Below are 7,850 nucleotides of genomic sequence, written 5' to 3'. Positions count from 1 at the left end.
CTCAAACAAGAATTTTAATCTAATGAATTTTTGTAAATGCAACATGCAAATTATACTAATGTGCAATACTGTATTATTCTTAAGATTAAAACGTGGGTGGAGTCGGTTGCTTGTCAGCTAGTTGCACAAAATTCATGCATCACGGGCAAAATGTCTACCTAATTGAATAATTTACATACCATAGACCACTCCATGTATATCAATATATATTGAATCATAGAAATCTGCCTTTTTCGAAATGACTCATTATAGATCACTCCAAAAAAAAAAATATATACATATATACATTAACAAAATGAAAATCAACTTTATCATTCATGATATAGACCTTATTTTTCCACAAAGTTTGTTGTCCTCACCAATCATCCAAGTAAATTTTCAATTTAAATGGGGTCATTGCCACAATAATTAACAGCTATGTTATCGACTATCCATGACGCAATATAGAGTTGTTATTGTTTGATTTAATGAGTACAAACTTGAGTTCATTATATATATATATATATATATTAGAAAGTGGTGTTATAGTCTTTGGTTAGATTATTTCACTCCCTACACATCAGATATCTCGAAAATCCTATGACCCAATTTGAAATATTTTCTACCACCCAAAACATGTGAGGAATATCTATTTTGGGATTATAATATATGTATATATGAAAAAATTGGATCTTTCACATCTAGCCGCTACTACCATGAGAGTGGCAGCAGGCATTATACGGCAAATGACATATTTTGAACATGAAACAATTACAATTTCATTAAAACTATTAACAAAGAGTGTTTTGGAAACCTCTTCTAAAGTTTAAAGAAATTAAAAAAAAAAAAAAAAATACTACAATTGACTTTCTAAGTTTTGATTAATATGTGTGTTAATCCGATAATCTGAAAACTAATTTACATAGTGACTAGATATTGAAAATTGATTTTGAAGTATAGTGTTGATTGTAATACTTTGTAGTTTATAGTGCATATTAGAAATGCCTCAGGTAAATGGCACAAAATAAAGCATGAAGGAGCTCTACGGTTGAAAGATATACCACATAGATAATATCTATGATTTGTCGCCAAAAAAATTTCATTTTCGTTTATTTATTTATTTTATATCTTCTTTGACAATTTTGGCTTACCAACTTATACTTAATAAAAACAGGTGAAAGCATGTCATTTTCGTTTATTTATTTATTTTATATCTTCTTTAAAAATTTTGGCTTACCAACTTATACTTAATAAAATCATGTGGAAGCATGTAATCAATTTCCTGCAGTGAATGCTTCTCACGTGGCTAAAACAAATAATATATTTCTCAAATTAAGTTAAACTTCAAAGCTCCAGCTGCCTGAGTTCAACATAGTTCTTAGAAATACCACCAGATCAGTGGCGACTCCAAAAAAAATTTTGAGGGTGTTCCTCAACAAGCATAAATTACACAATCTAATAAAAAAAAATTTATATATTGACAACAACAACAATCAGAAAATACACAAATACATAAAATTTACAATTGCCTTCTACGAGTTTTCATCTTTTAAAATCATTGCATAATAGTCTCATTATCAATGCTACAAGCTAGGGTAGGGCTTGTGGGCAACACTAACTTGCGCCACAGGTAGATCATAGGACCAAAGTTTCTCTGACCTAGGGCTCCACAAAACCCTAGCCACCAGTAGAATACGTGCCTGCTCTTTGAGTGAGGCTTCCTTGCTTTCTCCTTTATCGAGTGAGGCTGGTGTAGTGTCTAGTCATTCACGTTTTTTCAACAAGTCTAGTGTTCTCAGTACAACCGTTATGGAGACCTTGTCCAACATGTGGGAGAAGTTCTCGTTGACTGAATCAGAAGGTGACAAATATCAAGTGCTGGACAGTGGTTCTGTAGGGCAGTTCTTGCTTGCTGCAAGGTTTTTTACGACTCGAGTATTGAACATGGAAGCCATTGCGCGGACTTTTAAACTCCTTTGGCATACTAAAAAGGGTTTCGAGGTTCGAGAGATGGGTGATCACAAGGTTTTGTTCATTTTTTCAGAGGCTTCAGATGTTGACAAAGTTCTATTAGGGGAGCCGTGGTCTTTTGATAAATCTCTGGTAGCTTTGAAGAGGGTACAGCGGCACACTGACTTAAAGGGTCTAAAGTTCAAATCCACAAGTTTCTGGATACAAGTCCATGATCTGCCTCTAAACGGTATGACTTTGGGAGTAGCTAAGGATATTGTTTCAACGGCAGGAAAGGTGATTAACTGTAAGGCAGAGGATGAGGAGTATGTGGGGGGAAATTTCATGCGAGTTAGGGTCAGTATAGATCTTTCAAAACCACTTTGTCGAGGTCGAAAACTTGGATTGAGCAATGGGGAGGAGAGCTGGGTTAGTTTTAAATACGAGCGTTTGCCAAATGTGTGTTATTGGTGTGGACAATTGACTCATCATGATAAGGAATGTTCTCTTTGGCAACAAAGGAAAGGGACTCTGAAGGAAGGGGATCAACAATTTGGATCATGGCTACGGGTTAACACTCCAAATTTTTCCAAGAAAACAATAGTCCGGGTCGAGGGGTTTGAGGAAAGGGGAGATGATAATACACGGCAGGAACCAAGTCACAAGCAGACTGCATCAGTAGATCAAGTGGGTTTGGAAACTGAACTGGACTGCAATGATCACGTTGATGAACGTAATGAGCAAGAAGATGTTGGGGGGAGTACAGTGGACAATATGAGGGAGCATGCCAAAGAGCAGATGGGTCCGGATACCACCACTGTTGGTCCTGAGTTGATTAAGCCGGTGGATGGGTTTACTCCAAATAATATAGTGGTGCAATCCAGTCAGGTTTTCCAGGCACAATTGGACACTATTGATAAGGATTTGGCTCGTTACGATACAGTGGAAGAGGGTGGAGGGTGTGACTTAAAGGTTCAGTCAAGAGGGGTGGGTTCTAAGGTGGTAGGCTCGGCAAAGTTTCTAACAAACTTGTTTACTCAGACCGAGCCACGCAGAAATATTCTAAGGACTTCCAAGCCTAGCCAAATGGTTCGGACTTCAACTTCTGAGCCTGTTGCTAGCTGTTTAGCAAAGAGAATGAGGTCAGATTTGGAGGAGGATGGGACAGAGGGGTCTGAATGCAAGAAGAAGAGGGTAATTGGCTTTGATAATCCAACGGTGGAGGCTGCTGAGCAGCCCCGCCGACAGCCATGAAACTCTTAGCATGGAACTGCAGGGGGCTTGGGAACCGCCGTGCAGTTCAAGAGCTTGTCGATATTGTACAAGTACAAGATCCCATAATTGTGTTTTTGTCAGAAACATGGTCAAATAAGGAAAGGATGAAATGGATTCGGGATAAGATATTTTTTGATGGGTGTTTTACGGTACCTACTGAAGGGAGGTGAGGTGGCTTGGCTCTTCTTTGGAAAGCAGGAGTTAATGTATGGGTAGATAGTTTTTCTAAGTATCATATTGATTCTGTTATTCATGGTGGTTCAATTCAGGCATGGAGATTGACCGGGTTTTATGGAGAGCCTGATACTAGTCTTAGGAGTGAGGGATGGAATATGTTAAGAATGCTAAGCTCGAAGCCGCTACTACCTTGGTGTTGCTTTGGTGACTTTAATGAGTTAGTGGAGGTACATGACAAATGAGGTGGACCACCTAGAGCTCATCATTTGATGTAGAATTTTCGGGAGGTTTTGGATCATTGTGGTTTTGTGGATTTAGGTTTTTCGGGACCGGAATTTACCTGGCATGGAAGACGTGGTGGGGAGCTGATTTGGGAAAGATTAGATAGAGGGGTTGCAAATTATGAGTGGTTAGCTAGATTTCCTACTGGGAGGATTAAGCATTTGAATTGTTTTACTTCAGATCACCAGCCGATTCTTCTATCCTTGGATGCGGGTGGGGAGCACAAAAAATGGAATAGGAAGCCTTTTCGTTTTGAGGCAATGTGGGTGTCAGATTCTGGATGTCGTGATGTGATCACTAGAGCCTGGGATTGTACTCCTGAGGGTACTCCTATGTTTGTTACTGCATCAAAGATGAAAAGATGTAAACAAAGTTTAAAACTCTGGAGTCGAGAGCACTTTGGCAATGTTAAGAAGCTCATAAAGGAAGTGAAAGATAGGTTGTGGAGGGCTGAGGATGATTCGGCCAGGTCTGGAATTTTTGAGGAGGTTGAGTGTTTAAAAAGGGAGTTGAATGTTCTGTATGATAAGGAAGAGAAAATGTGGCAGCAGCGGGCTAGGGTTTCATGGTTGCAACATGGTGATCGAAACACAAAATTTTTCCATGGTTCGGCAACCCAAAGGAAGAGGAAGAATTTCATTAAGGGAATGCTGGATGGGAATGAGGTGTGGCAAGAAGGGGATGAGGTAGTTTCGGCCATGCTTGTGGATTTTTATTCCTAACTCTTCTCTTCCTTAAACCCTCAGGATTTGGATCAGATTTTGAGTGGGGTTCAGCCTGTGGTATCTGATGCAATGAGAGCAGATCTTGATAAGCCTTTTTCTAGTGAGGAGGTCGGCCAGGCAATTAAGGAGATGGCCCCACTAAAAGCGCCAGGACCGGATGGCATGCCACCTCTTTTCTTTCAGACTTACTGGACTGAAGTAGGTATGGATGTTACTCAGGCTGTGCTATCTTGTTTAAATTCTAGGTCTATTCTGAAATCTATTAATCATACTTTTATTGCTTTGATTCCAAAAGTCAACAATCCAGAGAGAGTATCTGACTTTAGACCTATTAGCCTCTGTAATGTAATCTATAAGATTATTAGTAAGGTGATTGCTAACCGCCTTAAGCCAATGCTTAATTCAATCATTTCAGAGACTCAAAGTGCTTTCATTGCAGACAGATTGATTTCTGATAATATTTTAATTGCTTTTGAATCTCTAAATCATATGAAGACCAATTGCACAAGGAAAAAAGGTTTTATGGCTATGAAGCTTGATATGAGCAAAGTTTATGATAGGGTGGAGTGGTGCTTTCTTAAGCAAATCCTCCTTAAAATGGGTTTTCAGGAGTCATGGGTGGCTTTGATAATGGAATGTGTTACCACAGTGTCTTATTCTATCCTGGTAAATGGTGAACCAAAAGGCATGATCAAACCTTCCAGGGGATTGCGACAAGGAGATCCCCTTTCTCCTTATTTGTTTCTCTTTTGTGCGGAGGGGTTGAATGCTCTTCTGCGGCAGGCAGCGGCTGCTGGTGATATCCATGGGTTCTCTTTGTGTCGAAATGGGCCTAAACTAACCCACCTATTTTTTGCAGATGATTGTTTGATTTTCTGTAGGTCTACCCTGGAAGAATGTGCTAAGATCCAAGAGTTGCTTGCTGTGTATGAGGCTGTTTCAAGTCAGATGATTAACAGGGAGAAAACAACCTTATTTTTTAGTAAGAGCACAGCTACGCAAGCTCAGGAGGGTATTAAAGTGGCACTGAATGTCCCGGCCATCCAGCATTATGAGAAGTACCTGGGATTGCCTTCTTTTGTTGGTAGGAACAAAAAGGCCTGTTTCACACAGATTAAAGAACGGATTTGGGATAGAATGCAAGGTTGGAAGGAAAAGCTGTTGTCTCAAGCTGGCAAGGAAGTGATGATCAAGGCGGTGGTCCAATCTATACCAGCCTACTCTATGGGTGTTTTCAAGCTTCCGGTTGGTTTATGTAAAGATATTGAAGCAATGATTCGTAAGTTTTGGTGGGGTAGTGGTGACTCGAAGAAAATCCATTGGGTGAAGTGGAGTTCACTTTGTTCCTCAAAATCAATTGGAGGGATGGGCTTTCGGGATCTTCAGAAGTTTAATAATGCAATGCTAGCAAATTCCTCAAAATCAATTGGAGGGATGGGCTTTCGGGATCTTCAGAAGTTTAATAATGCAATGCTAGCAAAACAAGTGTGGCGTCTTATTCACCAAAAAGATACCCTTCTTTTTAAAGTGTTTAGTGCAAAGTATTTTCCACATGGTTGCATTCTTGATGCTCCTATTCACCCAAAATATTCCTATGCATGGAAGAGCATTTTGCAAGCTCGTGATGTAATTAATCAAGGTGCAATTTGGAGAGTTGGGAATGGGGAATTGATCGACATTTGGAGGCATAGATGGCTGCCTAACCTGCATCATAGCAGAATTATTTCTCCGCGGACCAATATCTCTATTAATCGGGTTTGTGAGCTTTTTATTCCCTACACAAAAATCTGGGACCCGGGTAAATTGGAACTTTGTTTTTTTGCCTTGGGAAGCTGAGATAGTTAGCCAAATTTAGGTTTGTATGGATGGGGAGGAGGATGTGTTGATATGGCCGTTGACGGCGGATGGTGATTATAGTGTTCGAAGTGCCTATCATTTTCTTATTACTATTGAGGACTATCTTGCGCCTAGCTCATCCTCATTGCCGAATGATCATGCCGTATGGAAGAAGATTTGGAAGATGAAGGTTCCCAATAAAATTCGACACTTTATCTGGCGTGCAGCGAAGGATTCGCTTCCTACAAAGGTGAACTTAAAGGCTCGGCATGTACCTGTGGATGATGTTTGTGTGGAGATTATTCGGAATCAACAATGCATTCCCTGTGGCTGTGTGATCAAGCTCGGGCAGTTTGGATGTCAGGCCCAAAGTTTCAGTTTTTGATTCGGAAAGGATGCAGGATGTTTATTGAACTGTTAGAGCACTTGTTCAAAGAAGGGTCGGGATTACAGGTGGTTGTGTTTGCCATGACTTGCTGGTGTCTGTGGGAACGACGGAACAGGATGAGAGTGCGTCAAACCTCATGGCAGATTCATGAGATTGAAGGCCGAGCACGTATGATGGCCAGTGAGTTCTGGGATGCGAATGAACAGGAGCAGCAACAGTCTGTGCGTTGCACTCAAGCTCACTGGTCCCTTCCACCTGCTAGTACTTACAAGGCGAATTTTGATGCTGCGTTATTTGATGAGCTAGACTGTGCTGGACTTGGTGTGGTGTATCAGGATCATTCAGGCCACGTTATTGCTGCATTAAGTCAGAAGATTGGCCTACCCCGTTCAGTGGAGATGGCGGAAGCTTTGGCTGCCAGACAAGCTGTGGAATTTGCCAGAGAACTCAGCCTTTTTGATGTCATAGTGGAGGGTGACTGCTTGCAGGTTTTGAGAGCTTTAAGCACTTCTGGTGACTGCAATACTTTGTATGGTCATATAGTCAATGAGACTAAGAGGTTAGGGGCTGGTTTGAGGTATTGTAGTTATCAGCATGTTGGTCGGGAAGGAAATAAATTAGCTCATTGTTTAGCTAGGAGAGCAGCTTCAGCTGCAGATATTGATGTTTGGGTAGAAGATCTACCTGGGGATTTGGATGTTGTGTTCCAATCCGACTTGTCTTAATTTGTCCTTTTTCTTTAATAAAACTACGCTTACATTCTTCTCAAAAAAAAAAATCAATGCTACAAGCTACATCTTTTTCAATATACACAACTAAGCAATTATTCATCAATTGATCTCCCATTCGATTGCGCAATTCATTCTTTATATATTTCATTGCTGAAAAACTTCTTTCTACCGTTGCAGTAGCAACTGGAAGGGTCAAAGCTAGCTTCACAAGCAAATAGACTAATGGATAAGTCTCGTGCTTCCTTGTGCTCACTAACTTTTTAGCTAGTTCACTAACTCCTTGAAGCTCTAAAAAGAAGTCATTGCTGCGCATATCAAAAATGTAATTCTGCAGTTGAGAGTCAAATGCCAAAATATCTGTCCCAAGAAAATTAGAGGGATAGAACTTAGCTAGAAGTATCAATTTTTCCTTATCAAAAGCCACAAATGAATTAAGTGGATCCAAGCAAGCCATACAAAGTAGCAAATCGGTATTCACCTCAGAAAAGCGGTTGTTAAGCTCTTGAA

This window comes from Quercus suber, unplaced genomic scaffold, assembly GCF_002906115.3.
Source record: "Quercus suber isolate HL8 unplaced genomic scaffold, Cork oak 2.0 scaffold_17, whole genome shotgun sequence".
Classification (NCBI taxonomy): Eukaryota; Viridiplantae; Streptophyta; class Magnoliopsida; order Fagales; family Fagaceae; genus Quercus; species Quercus suber.
This window is presented reverse-complemented; position numbering follows the sequence as displayed.